We start from the raw sequence: 17403 nt of genomic DNA on the forward strand, positions 1-17403 counted from the left end.
GGCACCTCACTTAACAAGGAATCTGGGGCCCAGAGAGGTTAGGGGTGGTTCAGATGCTGCTGGTTATGACCACAATCTGATGGGTCATCATTACTTGAAGGAGAGAGCGGAGCTTCGCTTAACTTCCTTAAAGCTCTCAATGAAAGAACCACAAGTGTCTGTCCCTTTGTTAAGAAAGCGGTTTATCATGAAATCCTCCCTGTTGCTGAACTAGTCAATACTTTTTTACATATGAAAACTCCACTCTGGTTAGTTACTGTTTGGACATGATGCCATAGCATTATCTGAGAGGTCACAACACATTTCATGTCCTTGGTCAGAAATAGAAAAACAGAAGCACAAGACCCCAAGTCAGAAGACGACAGCATGCCAGAACTTAGTGTCACCAAGCTTTCCTTTCTGTTTTGGGAACCTTTAACGTACCATCCAACAAACACTGGGAAATGTAAGTTGGAAAGGTCCCGCTATTGATTAAATTCCCTCATTATCTTCCAAGGCTCTCCCCCAAAACTGAAATCCCCGTATCAGCTCTCACAAGAACAATAGAAGGAAACAAGCATTTTCTAAGCCTTTGTTCCTTCTCCTGCCCAACCTCCTAACTCAATCTTCACCCCTGGTTTTAAAGCCACTAACACCTCTACTGCTCCCAGGACTTTTCTCTAGCTAGGATGCCCATCAACTGCTTTAATTGGAAGATGTAGTGAAGAGTTGTCTGAAGCCCACTTTGAGGAATCAATGTGGAATCAAAGTAGAAGATTCTTGATGCCCAGGTAGCCATCCTCCACCTAAACAGGGTCCTGCCAACATTATTGTACTGCCTAGATCACGACAGCACAGTGACAAGGTGTGCTGGTGATATCTTTCAGGACTTGCACTGGACAAATCCTCATAGATGTTGAACTCGTATTGGACAATAAAGCAGGAGTGTAAATAGCATGGCAGAGGCAATCTAGAGCTATCAGAAACTCTCATTCTCTGAATCAGGGGACTTTGCTTATTTTGTCAATAACATCTACTGGCAGAGAACTCCCAGGCCAGGGAAGCAGTGGGACTCCCCACAGGAAGGGGAGTCACCAGCAACTAACCATGCATGGTTTATCTTCACAGTGGACAATTGGTGGCCTTAGACATCATCTTCTACAATCGCATCTACATCCTCCCCTTTCTGTTTCAAGTTGTTCTCTTGGGAAACTGTTCACATTTTGAGGAGCTGAAAATGTACTGCCTCAAATCAGACTCATGTCGAGATTTCCGGGTTTGCTTTGAGGAATCCACTGATGGTGACTTGTTTAAAATTCTGCAGCTATTCTATTAGGTCCAATTCAACAGATAGTTACTAAGTGATTGCTGTAGCCAGTTTTTGGTGAGGTGGGAGTCTTCAGGTTGTCTCGGACCTCATGGAGTTCCCAGTCTATCTGGAAAGACAAAGTTAAGAAGTAATGAGCGTTGCAAAAGTACACTATAAATAGCAAGGAGATGTTAGTCTAGAGGGCCAGCTGCTGCTGTTGCCACTGCAGCAAATTGAAGCCAGAAAGAGAACCAGAGGAAATGCAGAAAATGTGCCTGGAAAAAAATAATAATAATAGCATGGTGGCCACCCACAATGGTGATCAAGGTTTTTTCCAAGTTCTAATGAAACATCCATTCATTTTTATTTTGTGAGATTCAAGCAGTAATGGCTGGGTATATAAAGAATTTCCTGTAGATTAATATGAAGCTGGAAGGAGTTGATAGACTTCAGCAGTGATTTGGGCTATTAATCCAAGCCAGTCATTCATTAACCCTCAGGAAGTTTTCTGTGCCAAAGTCATTATTATTATTATAAACTAAACCCCAAGCCCCAAATGGGTGTATGGCTACTTTTCTCTCCAGGATCCTGAGTGTTTGAGTCAGCCAGGGAGCCTGAATCATTTCCTGAATTCCTTTCTAGTTCATGGGAAGTTAGATTTTGTACCATGCACTTGCTGCCAAGGGAACCCAGCAAAGAGCCCTTTTGAGAGGTAACTAGCACTCTTGCCTTTTTACATGAGGTCCTGAGTCGCTATGGCAGATGTATCCCAATTTTTCTTTTTCTATACTTCTCTAGTATAAATTTTAGCTGGCAACTTGGCTGCCTAGCCAAAGACTACATTTCCCAGCCTCCCTTGCAGTAGCTATGGTCATGTGACTGGGTAAAGGCAGCAAAAATGATACGGGTCACACCTTGATCTTGCCCTCAAAAAATTGATAGTATCATCAACCCCCACACCGAGTCCCTTTCTACCTTTCCACTGCTGGAGGAGAGAACAAGAATCGAGGGATCTCCTTAGACACAGAGATGGAAAGCATGTATTAAGGACATTGAGCTGCCCCAGGTCAGGGCCTGCTGACCTCGAGACTGTGACATGGGAACATCAACTTCTCTCTTGGTAAGTCACTGTATTTTGGAGTCTCTTTGTTACAGCAGCTAAGACTGTACTCCTACAAACACAGTGCCTACCAAGCAAACCTGTGGCCCCCGCTCAGCGACCCTTCCATATTATATGTTGACGTATTAAGGCAGTGGCTTTTTTTTTTCTTTGAAACAGGGTCTCAGGCTGGAGTTCAGTGGCACAATCATGGCTCATTGCAACCTCTGTTTCCCAGGTTCAAGTGATTCTCCCACCTCAGCCTCCCGAGTAGCTGAGACTACATGCAAATGCCAACCATGCCCAGGTAATTTTTTTCATATTTTTGTAGAGATGGGTGTCTCAGACTCCTGAGTTCTAGTGATCCAACTGCTTCAGCTTCCCAAAATGCTGGGACTACAGGCATGAGCCACCATGCCCGGCTGGCAGTGGCTCTTTTTAATATTGTCTCATTTAATTATCCCAATAGTCCTGTGTGGTTGGTATTATTGCTGTACTATTTTAAAGATGAGAAAACTGCAGTAGAAATATATCAAAAAACTTGCTCAAGATTCCACAAGCAAGTAGGCGGTAGAGTGAAGATCCCAACCCAGCAGCGTAACTACCTGTTACCTCTTCCCTGTCTTGCCATTTCCCTGTAAGATGCCATGGTCACATCAACATTCCCTTTGAGGTCCAGATAAATACATACCCCGGGTTAAACAAATTCCAGAAAATAGCCTAACTTGGCTCCGTGTGTGTGTAATCCACCAGTCTTACTTTTCTAAAGGCAACATCGATCGGTCACCCTCCAAAGCTGTACCACGTGGTTCAATAGTTCAGCAGCTCCGCACTGATTGAATTCCTATTGTGTTCCTAGGCATTAAGTTTGACACTGGGGACGTAAAAATGGATAACACAGGGCCCTGGATCTCAAGGAACCAGCCGCCTGATGGAAAATAAAAGAGAGAGAGAGACTTAAATGGATGATTTCAGCATAATGAATGCGACAGGTGATAAGATAAGGCAATGCATCTGATATCACTGCTTTTCCAAGGCTTCTAAAGGGGTAAAAAATTACCCAGTGGGTATTTGAAGGAGAAAGTAAATAAAAGGAAATCTACCGAGACCTGTGCTATTTGGGAATACATGTTATTTTATCTAATCCCTACCATAAAACTAAGAGGGGTGAAATTTTATCTCTGTTTTACAAATGGGGAAAGTGAAGGGCAACCAGACCTACGTTCCCAAGTTCCTACACTCCACAGGAGAGGCAGCATTGAAATCTAGGTTAGCCTGAGTCCAGAGACCACGTTTTACTGACTGTTCCCAAAATAAAGAAGAAGTTGATCCTCTCTCTTGGGAAATTTTTCTTTTCTTGAGCCTTTGACTGGAACACACAACACCTGGAATTATGAAAACAGCTAAGAGAGAGTACTAGTTCTTTATAACATGGTGATTTCTATCAGTCTCAGGGAAAGTGTCTCTTACCAGCATGGAAAGAAAAGCAAGATTATAGGCAATTACTGTTTCTTTTTCCTGTTTTGTGGGGAGCTGCTTCTCCCCAACGCTGACGGTATTGATTCTGGGGGGTTCAGTCACAGTGTCTGGCTCCCTCGAGGTCTGTCTAATCAGCCCCCCATCCCTCCTGCTAACTCAGAAGCCCAAGGGAGGGGCATGTGTCCAAGTAAGGCCAGCCTGAGCTCATCGTGCAACTGCTGGAAGAAGAGAGAAGCACCTTTCACCCCTCTGGGCATCAAGCCAGGGAGGCCTAGAGGTGAGGCAGTGTGTTCAATCACAGAAACAATCAATCATTTATTCAATCAATCAATTTTCCTGAAGTCCTAAGCTGGCTTGGGTTCAGTTTCTTTTACTTGCCAACGAAACCATCCTAGTACTGTGGGAAAGGTCTGAGTACAAAAAGCAAGCTCACAATGTAATTTCAATACTTACATTTCTTATGTTTATTTCTGATTTTATATAGTATATACTTTATATATACAATATTCATATATAAAGTACTATGATTTTACATATAGAATATTATATTTATATATTTGTGTATTTATTATATTTATTATCTATTTTTTACCTGTTTATTGTATTTGTTATTTCAGTGCATAGAGTTTTGACTGGGCATAGTGCCTCCCACCTATAATCCCAGCACTTTGGGAGGCTAGGGTGGGAGTATCTCTTGAGGCCAGGAGCTCAAGACCAGCTTGGGCAACACAGTAAGACCCTTAGCTCTACAAAAAATTGTAAAAGTTAGCACGGTGGCATGCACCTGTAGTCCCAGGTATTCCAGAGGATACCTTGAGGCCAGAAGTGCAAAGCTGCAGGGAGCTATGATTGCACCACCGCACTCCAGCCTGGGCAACAGAGTAAGACCCTGTCTCAAAACAAACAAACAAACAAAAGCTGAAGAGTTTTCTAAGTTCTGAGAATTTCAGGCAGCCCACCATTTTCAAATGAAACCACAAAGACAAATGCTAAGGTTAAATATTTGGAATCGCCATCTTTTTACACGGCTCCTATGGCAGAGGTTTTTCATGCATTTCTTAACTAAGGTCTGGTCCTCATTTTTATTTGGAAGTTGCCAAGGATGCAGACAGTAACTTCTGGCTTAGTCACCAGCCCCACTCTATGAGATGTCAGCTATGCATATTTAAAGAGTTGTTAAATTTATGTTTCCACCTGAATTGCCATCTTTGTCTAACAAAACCCATGCTATGATAAACTAATTCCACTTTTTCTTCTTCTAAAAGGTATTACTCAAAATGGATTTCCCCAGGATTTCACAATTTTCTAGACTCTATGACCAAAAGTGGGACTATTTTTCCATCTCTATACTGGGGGCCTGGGCTGAAGTGTAAGCAGGTTTGGGGGTGCCTACTTGGTGTATCATCAGGGCTTTGGGGTTCCTGCCTCACTCCAGAGCCTTAACATCTGCTTCCTGGGGTCTAAGAGTTCTTGCCCATGGAGCAACCTCAGTTAGAGATGCCTTCAGAATGTAATTCTGCCTGCAAGAGGTGACACATGGATAACTCCACAGTAAGAAACAAATAGCTGAGAGCCAATTCTTTCTAATTCTGCAAGGAGAAAGAGTGAAGTGAGAAAAGGTGGGCAGAGGCTGCCTGATCCTGGGAGAAGCAGCCCACGAATGGGGAGTGAGGAGGAGGGATTCTGAAGGAGGAGGCCGAGAGTACAGGAGCTGCCCTCACAGCTCAGCCTGGCCAGCCATGGCATAATCCTGCCTGTGGCTTCTACTAGCCACGTGACCTCAGGCAATGCCTTAACTTCTCAGTATCCTCATCTGGCAGTGGAGATGATCAAACCTACATCACAGGGTATTGTCTTCCTAAAATCTCTCAAATCAGTGGAGGGCACAACACGATGCATGAGGCTCACCATCGGTGGACAGAAATTTAATCCCTAAGGATACAGGTAAATATTTGTTGAATGTTAGTCAATTAATGAGTGAATGAATGCATGAATAAATAATCACCCCTCCCTCCATTCAGTCAACCAGTCAGCAACCTCCTATCTCACCACATTCTACATTTGAAAACCACCACATTCTACATTCATTCAATAGATTACTTATTGTGCCTGGAAGTCAGAACCCGCGCCATAATTTGCCAGGTCTAGCATAAAATGAAAGGGGAGAGTCTTGTCCACAACTTACTAAGGATTTCAAAAAACAGAGAGAAGAGGGCATGTAGCTGGCCACACTGTCAGCATTTTAGGAGCCAGGGACACAATGGTGACAAAATAAGCAAGCACTCCTACCCTTGTGGAGTTTACATTCTAGCAAGAAGAGATAGACAATAAAACAAATCATTTTGTTTATACAAGAAATATAAATAAATATATCAGAAAAAATATAGAGAATGTTGGAGAGTGATTAGTACTAGTGGGGAAATGAATGAGGAAAATGGGTGAGGGAGCAGAGGGGTGGGGTTATTTGATTTTAATGAGGATGACCAGAAAGGCTTCACCGAGAAGGAGAATCTGAGTGAGAACGGAAAGAGACAAGGAAGGGGCTGAGCAGATATCTGGGGAAAGACTTCCCAACAAAGGGAACAGCGAGTGCAAAGGCTCTGCCAGGAGCATGCCAGGTATGTCCAAGGAAGAGCACGGGGCTTGGAGTAGCACAAGATGAAGTCAAAGAGGTAGAAGGTCTGGAGGACTCAATCCCCAAGGCTCCTGCGATTATGCAAGTGACACACAGGGTGGCCTGATACAGAGTGAGACAGGGAGGTGGTGAGAAGTGAGCAGATTCTGGATGTCTTTGGACGGCAAGGTCAAAGGATTTGCCAACACACTGAATATGGTGTGTGGGCAATAGAGAGGGGTCAAGAATCGCTCCAAGGTTGGGGGATTGAATAAAGCCCAAAGAAAAATAAATCTGCTGCCGCTGGCTGAGAGGGGGAAGTAGTGGGGAGGAGCAGTTTTGGGGGCATCACAGGAGATCATTTTGGGGCACTTTAAGTCTGAGATGCCTCTCAGTGGTTCAAGTAGAGGTACCGAGTAGACAGAGATAGGAATTTTGGAGTTGGGGGTGGGGACGTCCAAGCAGGAGGTACAAATCTGGGTGTCATCAACAGCAATGCAAGACATAAAAGATGTCAACCTAAATAATGACAGAGAGAGATAGGATCTCCACAGAAAGAGCTTATTTGGGAATTGCAGGGGATTACAACCTGGGCAACATGTGCTATAATGAATCATGGATGTATCCAAAGAGATTGGGGCTAAGGAAAACTTTTAAAGACAAAAAAAAGAAGAATTCCACATAAGTTGTTTGGAAACAGAGACTGCTGATGACAGGAGTTGGCAATGTCTCATTGGTGGAGGCTGCCATTGTTGGGCAATTGGCCTTGAGCAAATGGCTTACCTCAAATCCTGTATATTTGAGGAGTTCCTGGCATAGTCCCTGTCATATGTGCAGGGATTCCTTGTGACAAGTCCTGTTGCAGGCATATATGCACGTAGCCTTGTTCTTCATGGCCTTCGCCTTCATTTTGTTAGGGTTTGACATAAGTGACTCCATTCTGATATTGATAACCTCCACAAAGGAAAGGACCCCCAGGATCTCCAGTCCACCTGGAGAGATGAGACACAAACAGAGGCTTTCTAGCAGTACCAGGCAGTCACAAATGAGTGCAGGCAAAGAGCTGAAAGAGGGCATCAGAAAGTGGACTCTGAATGTAGGGAGTGGCATGGGCCTCCAAGGAGGAATGGGGGCAGGCTGACCAAGAAGAAGCCACAGAAAGAGCTGAGCCTGAGCAGCTGAGCTCAGTGGACCCCAGGGGATCTCACAGAATTCACCTGTCCATTCTACCTGCAGAATGACCTTCAAATCAACCTGTTTCTCACCAACGCTACTCCAGTAGCCCAGGTTCTTCTGCTGTTGCTCAGATGACCACAGGTGGGCTCCCTTCTACTCTCACTCCCTCCCGAGGCTTCCTCTTCACAGAAGCACCTGTTCTTAGAATGTAAATCACATTTTATCACTCCTTAGTTTAAAACCCACTCATGGTTTCCATAGGTTTTGCATTCTGGCCAAGGAAAATCATGTGAAAACTTTTCAAGGAAGTGGGGCTCCAACGAGCTGTTGAAAATTCACTGGCAGGTGACACTAAGCTTTATTATTCAAGGCAAAAGGAATCATGGAAACCAGTGTTTCTCAAGCTTCTTTTGTCCAAAACTCACAATAATAAATATGTTTATACCCACACACTGAAACAATCGTTACCCTAACTATCCATGATTCACTTTTTTAAAAATGCTATTTGTGGAAAGTAGAAAAGTTCCTTTTAAAGTTTCCTTTCTTGTTAAAGAATAAGTGTGCTAATAACTTTGTTAAGCCCTATCCTATGTAGCTGTTAAACATGCCATGCTTACAGGCATGTAGTATATTCTATGTCCTGGTACTTTAACCACGATATCTGTGCTGGACAGGCATATGCCAGGTCTTCATTGCTTTTACCTGTTTAAAAAAAGTTTTAAGTTGTTAGCCAATCAGGTTTTAGTTTAGATTGTGATGTCTGACTCCAACCAATGGAGATCAGACTCAGCAGTAAGGACGACCCCAAATGTGTAAGGGATAAATTTGTGTGTTTTTCCTTTGTTCATTGTACTTTCATGGAACAATGGCTAGCAAGGGTAACCTTCCTGCAGTCCAGGAAGTAAAAATTGTATTGCTGAAAAATCCTTTGTCTCAGTGCTAATTTTTCTTTGCAGCACTGAGCATCTATTTCCAACATCTATTTCCAACACTATTCTATTCTGTTCTTTTCAATTCTGTTAAATTCCAATCCATTCTATTCTGTTGTGTATCATTTCATTACAGTTTTTTAATGCTGGTCACAATAAACTCAATTGATTTTGCCAGCCATTAATATGTTGCAATCTTTGTTTTGTTGGTAGTAAAAGGCAAGGAATTAGGATGACCTACAGTGGAATGAGTGGCTCAGCCAGGCGAATCAGTCTAGCTAATAACAGCTCGTGTTCATGGAACAATTCCTGTGTGCCAAGCATTTTGCCATTACTTAGATACAATATTACATTTATTCCTCAAAATAAACCCTTAGGTAATGTTATACTTATTTTACAGTTGAAGTTTTCTGAGGTTTAAGAAAGTTAAAGTCCTTTGGACCTGATCACCAGGTAAGAAGTAGAATTTGAGTTTAGGTAGTCTGATTCCAGATCCTAAGCTCTGGCCCCACATCAGTCTAGTCATAAGGGACTAGAGGGAAAAAGATGAGACATCAGTTTGGAGCCAGGCATCCAAAGATCTATGCCCATCTAAATGGCATTGATATTTTTTCTTTTATTTTTAGTTGATATGCAATAATTGTGCATATTTATGGAACACAGAGTGATATTTTGTTACATGTATATAATGTACAATGATCAAATCAGCGTAATCACCATGGTTTCTGGTGAAAAATACTCAGTCATATGAATCACTGTTCTCCTATATATAATGAGTTAATTATTACTGGCTGCTTTCAAGATTTTTCCATTGTATCTGGTTTTCAACAGTGTGTGATGTGTCTGGACATAATTTCCTTACCATCACCTCGAACATTTATCATTTCTTTGTGTTATGGACAATCAAAATCCTCTCTTTTAGGCCAGGCTCAGTGGCTCACATCTGTAATTATAGCACTTTGGGAGATCGAAGTAGGTGGATTGCCTCAGCTCAGAAATTCAAGACCAGCCTGGCCAACATGGCAAAACCCCATCTCTACCAAAAATACAAAAAGTTAGCCAGGCATAATGGTGCATGCCTATAATTCCAGCTACAGAGGCATGAGAATCTGAGGCACAAGAGGCTGAGACACAAGAATCGCTACAGAGCGGCCATGCATGGTGGCTCACATCTATAATCTCAGCACTTTGGGAGGCCGAGGTGGGTGGATCATGAGGTCAGGAGATTGAGACCATCCTGACCAACATGGCGAAACCCCATCTATGCCAAAAACAAAAATTAGTGGGTATGGTGGCAAGTGCCTGTAGTCCCAGCTACTCGAGAGCCTGAGGCAGGGGAATCGCTTGAACCCGGGAAGTGGAGATTGCAGTGAGCTGAGATTGGGCCACTGCACTTCAGCCGCATAACAGAGCAAGACTCCATCTTAAAAAAGTAATCACTACAGAGCTACAGAGGCGTGAGAGGCTGAGGCACAAGAATGGGTTTAACAGCTGAGATTACAGGTGCCCACCACACCCAGCTAATTTCTGTATTTTTAGTAAAGATGGAATTTTGCCATGTTGGCCAGGCTGGTCTCAAACTCCTGACCTCAAGAGACCTGCCTGCCTTGAGCTCCCAAAGTGCTGGGATTAACAGACGTGAACCACTGCACCTGGCCTAGTTTCTAATAGTTGGGTGTAAAATTATAAATATAATTATTGTTCAAGTTTCTTATACTGTTCATATGTTCCATAATCAAACTAATTTTCTGTCTTCTTGGTTTATCAATTACTATGAGAGGTATGTTAAAAGCTCTCACTATGAGGATGGACTTGTCTATTTTTCCTCCTAATTATGTAAATTTTTGCTATATATGTTTTAAGGTGATCTTGTTAGGTACAAGGGAGGTGAATGTATCTTAATGAACGGCTCCTTTTATCATATGTAGTGACTTTTTCTCTTTAAAGTGCTTTATACTTGTATTAAAAAGTCCATTTTGGCTGTTATTACTATAGCTGAACTAGCTTTCTTTTGATTAGTATTCCCCGGTATGTATTTTCAACCTTTCTGTATCACTCTCATAAACAACACGCATACTAGAATACTAGATTGTGTGTGCATGTGTGTGTGTGTGTTTAACCTATTCTAACAATCTTTTTTTTTTTTTTTGAGACAGGGTCTCACTGTGGTGCTCAGGTTGGCCTCAAGCTCCTAGGCTCAAGCAGTCCTCTCACACCATCCTCCCAAGCAGCTGGGACTTCAGGCCATGAGCCATCATGCCTAGCCAACCAAATTAGCTGGTACCTTGATTTTGAACTTCCCAACCTCCAGAAACTGACCTATAGATATACGGTCACTTGATTTACAGCAAGGATAACAATGCAACACAATAAGAGAGATAATATTATTTTGAATAAATAGTGTTGGGTCCGTTGGCTATCTAGATGTAAAAAAATTAATATCAGTCTCTATATATTTTTAAAAACTATATACACAAAAAAAGAATTCGAGATGGATTATAGTTCTAAATTTGAAAAATATAAAAAGAAAACCTCTAAAAGAAATCATAGGAACATATATGATTTTGGACTAGGCAAATATTTCTTAAATAAGTCACACAAAGTAATAACTATAAAAAAAATAAGAGAATTGACCTTAAATAAATTAAAGGACAACTGCTTATCAAAAGCATCATTAATAGAGTGAGTCCGGGCATGGTGGCTCATGCATGTTATCCCAGCACTTTGGGAGGCCAAGGCAGGTAGATCACCTGAGGTCAGGAGTTTGAGACCAGCCTGGCCAACATAGTGAAACCCTATCTCTACTAAAAATACAAAAAAATTAACTAGGCATGGTAGTGGGCATCCCAGCTACTCGGGAGGCTGAGGCAGGAGAATCACTTGAACCCAGGAGGCAGAGGTTGCAGTGAGTCGAGATCTCACCATTGCACTCCAGCCTGGGCAACAGAGTGAGACTCTGTCTCAAAGAAGAATAATTTTACAAAAAAAAAAGTGAAAAAGCAAGCTAAAGAATGGGAGAAGGTATTTGCAATATATTTATGGTCACAAGAATTTCAAGTATATAAAGAAATATAAATCAGTAAGAAAAATACAGATGACCCACTAGAAAAAAAATGAGCAAAATACTTGAACAGACACTTTATAAGAGCATGTATCAAATTCCCACAATACATAGGAGAAAGTACACTCTCATTCATCATCCTGGAAATGCAAATCCAACCAGAGTGATTAATATAAGCCTGAGGAAAAAACAACACAAATTGCTTGGGAGGATGCAGAGTAATTAGAATGCTCCTACATTGTTGTCATTGCAGTTGGAATTTTTTTTTTTTTTTTTTTTTTTGAGGCAGAGTCTCGCTTTGTTGCCTAGGCTGGAGTGCATTGGCATAATCACAGCTCACTGCAGACTCCATCTCCTGGACTCAAGTGATCCTCCTATCTCAGCTTTCCGCATAGCTGGAAGTACAGGTGCATACCACCAAACCCAGCTAACATTTTAATTTTTTGCAGAGATGGGGTTTCACTATATTACCCAGGATGGTCTCAAACTCCTGGCCTCAAGCGATCCTCCTACCTTGGCTTCCCAAAGTGTTGGGATTACAGATGTGAGCCACAGTGTTTGGCCCATATGCTAAATAACTCTAATTATTTAAAATGAACAACCACTTTGAAAAACTGTTCAGCAGTATTCTCCAAATCTGAGTTTATACATAATTTTTCTCTTAAATATTTGTCCAACATAAATATCTTATGTTCAACAAAAACTCACACACCAGAATGTTCTAAGCAGCACTATTCACCAATATCCAAAAACTGAGAGCCATACAAATGTCCTACATGAACTTTCAAACCCTGGTTACCAAAACCAGCTGGAACACCCCCATCCCTAAGGGATACACCATATTAGTCACGTACTTGAAGCTCTGACTTCCAGTTCCCTCTTCATTTGGCCCCTAGAGATTTGCTTTACTTTCTTATAAGCTCGGTTTTACACTGAAGAGGCTGCATGTGATTGTTCATTCAGCATGTCAGGAGGTTTTGCTGCACAAGTATTACGAGGTTACATAGTTCCTGATATGCCTCATCATCTTTTCATGGCCCCATCTAGCTGTGAAGATTCTTCCTGGCCCTGGTTTTGCAGACTAAAGATAATATGTGTTGTAAAGGGGAGAAAGCAGAGAGGAAAAGAGAAGATACTTTCACTGAACACCCAAGGGTGGGGGGAGCATGGTTGGGGTGGTGTCTCTTCCCTAGTTCATCTGCTGAGAGGCTGCAGTGAACCCTGTCCAGGTCCCACTGGAGAACCCATGCCCCGCCTGGCTGGAAATCAGCACCCTGGCTGTCCTAAGAGCCCATCTCCAGTTCGATGAGGTTGACAACTATTTCTGGAGCCTCCCATCACCCAGCTGAGCAGCTGTCCACCTCCATCAGGTCTCTGGGTTGCTTTGGGCAGGGCTGGAATCCAGGCTGTCAGATACCCCTGACTGAGATGTGCTGAGAGGGTCGATCCTGGAGAGTCCCTCCCACCTTCTGCTTTGCCCCTGGCTCCTGGATGGATGCCCTTCAAGGTCATACCTCTCTCTGATAGAGGAATCCGTTTGATCACCAGGTGATGCTTGGACTTCTTGTGTCCTAATTTTCAAATAGCCCACGAGGCCCCAGGACACATGTTAACAGGCAGAGAAAACAGTAGCTCCTCCTGAGGGCTGTGCATGGCCCCAGAGTCCGGAATGACGAGTTTTCTGCTGACCACTTCTTTGCGGTTAAGTAAAAAGGCTTTCACATTTGGGGATAGAACTGAGGTTCCTTAGGGGCTACTGTCATCTTCAACCTGTGGCTAAGGAACAAGGGCTGGTGAACAGAGAGATGCTCAGGTCACAACAACAAAAAGAGGTGACAGTTATGAAGTATCCTACATGCCAGGCACAGTACCCAGAGCTTTACATAGGTTAGTTCATTTAATTCTCCAAATGACCCTAAAGATAGAGATAGATACACACATACATATATTATAAATAAATATAGGCTGGGTGCTGCGGCTCATGCCTGTAATCCCAGCACTTTGGGAGGCTGAGGCAGGCAGATCACGAGGTCAGGAGTTCGAGACCAGCCTGGCCAAAATGGTGAAACCCTGTCTCTACTAGAAAAAAAATACAGAAAATTACCTGGGCATGGTGGTGCATGCCTATAATCCCAGCTACTCAGGAGGCTGAGGCAGAATAATCACTTGAACCCAGGAGGTGGAGGTTGCAGTGAGCTGAGATCACACCACTGCACTCCAGCCTGGGTGACAGAGCAAGACTCTGTCTCAAAATAAATAAATATTGTAAATTAAGGTATAATTATATATTATATATAACCCCATTTGTGATTATTATAATCATATATAATTATATATACACATATGTTATAAATAAGTATATGATTTTATTTATACATTATATATATAATCCCCATTTTTCTGATGAGCCACTGAGACTGCAAGAGGTATGTGACTTGCTCCAAGTGACACAGTTAAGTGACAGAGCCAGGACTGAGCCCCAGAAAATCTGGCTCATGTCCTTGACCACGGTTCTAGACGTGAGTCTTTTGTCACTGATCCCAGACTCCACATCACCTCCAGTGCATGCCAGGCGCTGCCCCTGGAGAACCCTATCCACGCTTCTTGCTTTGGTGTCTCAGTGGACCCTTCGGTGGGTGTCTCAACAGGAGGGGTTCACAGAACGCCTTCTTGGCAGGATCACCAAGAGCCCCTCCTCATTTCCCCCTTCTTGTCCACCAAGGTGACCCTCTCCCTGTCCTTGTAGCTGGGGTCTCCTGCATGCCTTGGCCTTTCTGTCTCCTTCCCATTGACTTTGCCCAGCAACTACTGTAACTATTCTCACGTGCGTCGCTCTGACCCACACAAACCTGGACCAATCCCCCTGTTCCCCTCTCTGCCTCCTAAAGAGCGGGGTCCCCAACTGGACCATAGGACACGGCTGCCTTGGGCTGGGGGGGAGGGGCATCCGCTTGGCTCTTCCTTCCCTGGGAATGCCAGACCAGGAGTGGCCCCAGTCTTCCTTAAGGAGGAATGGTTTCTCTGAGAGGCAATGGAATGCGTTCCACAGGCAATAACCATCTTCAGTAGCTGCGGTTTAAAACTCAGAATAAGAAAGTCACCTTCAAAGAAGGCATGCCGCACATTTCCTGTTCAGGAGCTCAGTCTAGACTAGATGAGGGGCTCGCGCCTGTAGTCCCAACACTGGCAGGCTGAGGCCCAACCCTACCCTGGAGGCTCACCTCTGTGCAGCCTTCCGCCACCCACCCGGAGCCCGCCCTGATTCTCCGCAGGGAGAGTGAGGAATGACAGTTCCCGTCCCTGCTAGGCGGAACTAGATGACATCTTAAAGGCCCTTCCTACTGGGACTTACTCCGTCCCGATAACATCTGCCATTGAATAAGCACCATGGCCCCCCATAGCGATGCATGACCACACTCGGCCTTCCCAGCAACCCAGCCAGACTCTTACTGTGAACATCCTTTTCAGAAATGGGGACAGTCACTTGCCAAGATGCCAAAGCGGGTTAGGGGAAGAGAAAGGGTTTGGGTCCAGGTCTGTCAACCCCGAAGGCCGCCCCTGGGACTTCCCCAGCTCGCGAAGCCCGCTGCCTCTTCACAGGAAGTGAAAGGGACCGATAGATGGTGCTCGGGTGGAGTCCTGCCCAGAAGAATGGCCACTTCCGCAGCAAAACTGCCACAGCACAGGCCTTGTCAACAGCGGCCTCCCACCGTTAGCCACAGGGCCCTCTCACCTCTAAAACCCGCCTCCCTCTTCTCCACACGTCCCTACACACAAACACTAACTCCGTCACCCAGGAGACCACAGAACAAAGGGAAGGAGAGAGAGGGACAAAATGGGGCATAAATGAGATGCTGGACGGGCAGACAGGAAGAAAACACTTAAAGGCGGAGCACACCGGGACGTATTAGAAAGGAGTGTTTGATGCACCGGCTTTTAAGTGAAGCCGACACTCCTTACGTGGGGAGTGAACACAAATGAGTCTGTTTTCAACCGCATCACAGGCACTGCCTTGCAACCCCAAACAATATCTGCGCTTCAGGGGCTGCGCTGCGCTGTTTTATACACAGAATCACCTGGCACAGCTCCTGTCCCTGAGATGCAAATGAACGTTCTCATGGGGGAGGAGGTCGAGAGAGGCGAGGGGGAGGGGAGCAAGTGTGCTCTGCAGGCCACACTCAGGCGCTGACATTGCTGGGCATGATGGGTGCTGCCAGCGCTGTTGCTTAGCAACCCAATACCCTTCCAGAAAATCCAGCAGCCTCGCTGGCTTGCAGAAGCAGGCAGGGCGGGTTCAGCATGGCATTGGGCATGGAAAGATAATAATAGGGGTTTTTTTTTCCAGTTATTAATAATCATTCTTCCTGATTTCCCATACAGATCGACATACCTGAGGGGACACAGAGTCATCCACAACACTGGGGCTGGAAAAAGCCCAGGGTTTTTAAATTGCCTCCCAATCGGCCTCGGAGAGTAGTGGAATTTTACTGGCTGGTCCCATGACGCTCCTTCCAGCCCCGGCCCTCCCTCGCCACAACACAAAGGCAGAGCTCCGCGGTGACTCACCAGCATACCTTCAGATCGTTGTTTGTCAGCCCATGTCATGAGTCATGGTTTCTTCAGCCTGCTTTTTTCTCAAAACCGAAACACTTGACATTTTAGAATAGGGTTGAGGGGAGGCTTTTCTTTCTTTCTTTTTTTTTTTAAGCCACTCTGTGGCTTTGTGTGCAAGTGCGGGGGCGTGTGGGAAGAGGTGAGTAATGGATGCAGGAACAGGTAAACATGAGCCAGGTTCTCCGCGCCGTCAGCCGCCTGGCAACCATCAGTGCTCCAGGAAGCTGTCGTTTGTGTCGTGGAGGAATGGGAAGGCCCCTGGGCCATATATCTTGGGAGAGACCAGGCGCTGGACAGCATTCCGCCCTCCGTCCATGGCATCCCAGCACGCTCCCTCTATTCCCACACACAAAGAGGTCGGCTTCATTTCGTGCAGCGTGATAACAGCTTTCAGAAAAAGTAAACTGCGATGTAAGATGAGAAAAGAGAAGTGGAATTGCCACACAGAAACTGTGCTGGGCCAGACAGCTGTTGGTGGGTCCCTGGCTTTGGGTTCTGATTCTGACATAAATCGGGTGGGTGATGAGCTCCCGCTTATTTGCATGGCTCGGCACAGGTTTCCTCCCCTCCATGAAACCCACAACCTCTCATATGTATTCACTTAAACAGCACAGCCTTACCCCTAGAGTGTGAACCCCTCAAAGTCAGGCACCATTTTATAAATCTCTACATAGTATCAACCCAGCACATATCGAATACATACTAGATGTTCAGTCACGCTCCCTGTCTGTATGGAGAGATGGAGAAACGAAAAGTAACTAACTAAATCCAATTAACGTTTTGGAATCCTTATTTGTTCCCATGCTTTATAGGATGGATTCGATCTGCCCTGTCCAGTCCTGGAAAAGTAATGAAGACCTAGGAATGGATGCATCAGAAAACGTTTTGAAGGTTACACAATTCGAAATGCCATGATGCTATAAAGCATTCTTAGAAAAGGGAATCATTGGCCGGGTGTGGTGGCTCACACCTATAATCCTAGCACTTTGGGAGGCCAAGGTGAGTGGATCACCTGAGGCCAGGAGTTCGAGACCAGCCTGGCCAAGAGGGTGAAATGCCATCTCTACTAAAAATACAAAAATTCACTGGCGAGGTGGCAGGCACCTGTAATTCCAGCTACTTGGGAGGCTGAAGCAGGAGAAT

At 44.4% G+C, this 17403-nt stretch overlaps 2 long non-coding RNA genes across 2 annotated transcripts; one reads left to right on the forward strand and one right to left on the reverse strand.

Moving 5' to 3' along the window:
- Nucleotides 1-641: 641 nt before the first annotated feature.
- LOC116550580 lies at nucleotides 642-16184 on the reverse strand. The gene is made up of 3 exons (XR_004268491.1): nucleotides 15097-16184; nucleotides 7264-7472; nucleotides 642-1415 (listed from the first exon to the last, which is right to left on the reverse strand). It is a non-coding gene; the product is annotated as an uncharacterized LOC116550580 (long non-coding RNA).
- On the forward strand, nucleotides 2656-3495 carry LOC116550581. The gene is made up of 2 exons (XR_004268492.1): nucleotides 2656-2694; nucleotides 3247-3495. It is a non-coding gene; the product is annotated as an uncharacterized LOC116550581 (long non-coding RNA).
- Nucleotides 16185-17403: the final 1219 nt, after the last annotated feature.

This window comes from Sapajus apella, unplaced genomic scaffold, assembly GCF_009761245.1.
Source record: "Sapajus apella isolate SASKATOON/1434 unplaced genomic scaffold, GSC_monkey_1.0 scaffold8, whole genome shotgun sequence".
In the NCBI taxonomy this organism is placed as follows: Eukaryota; Metazoa; Chordata; class Mammalia; order Primates; family Cebidae; genus Sapajus; species Sapajus apella.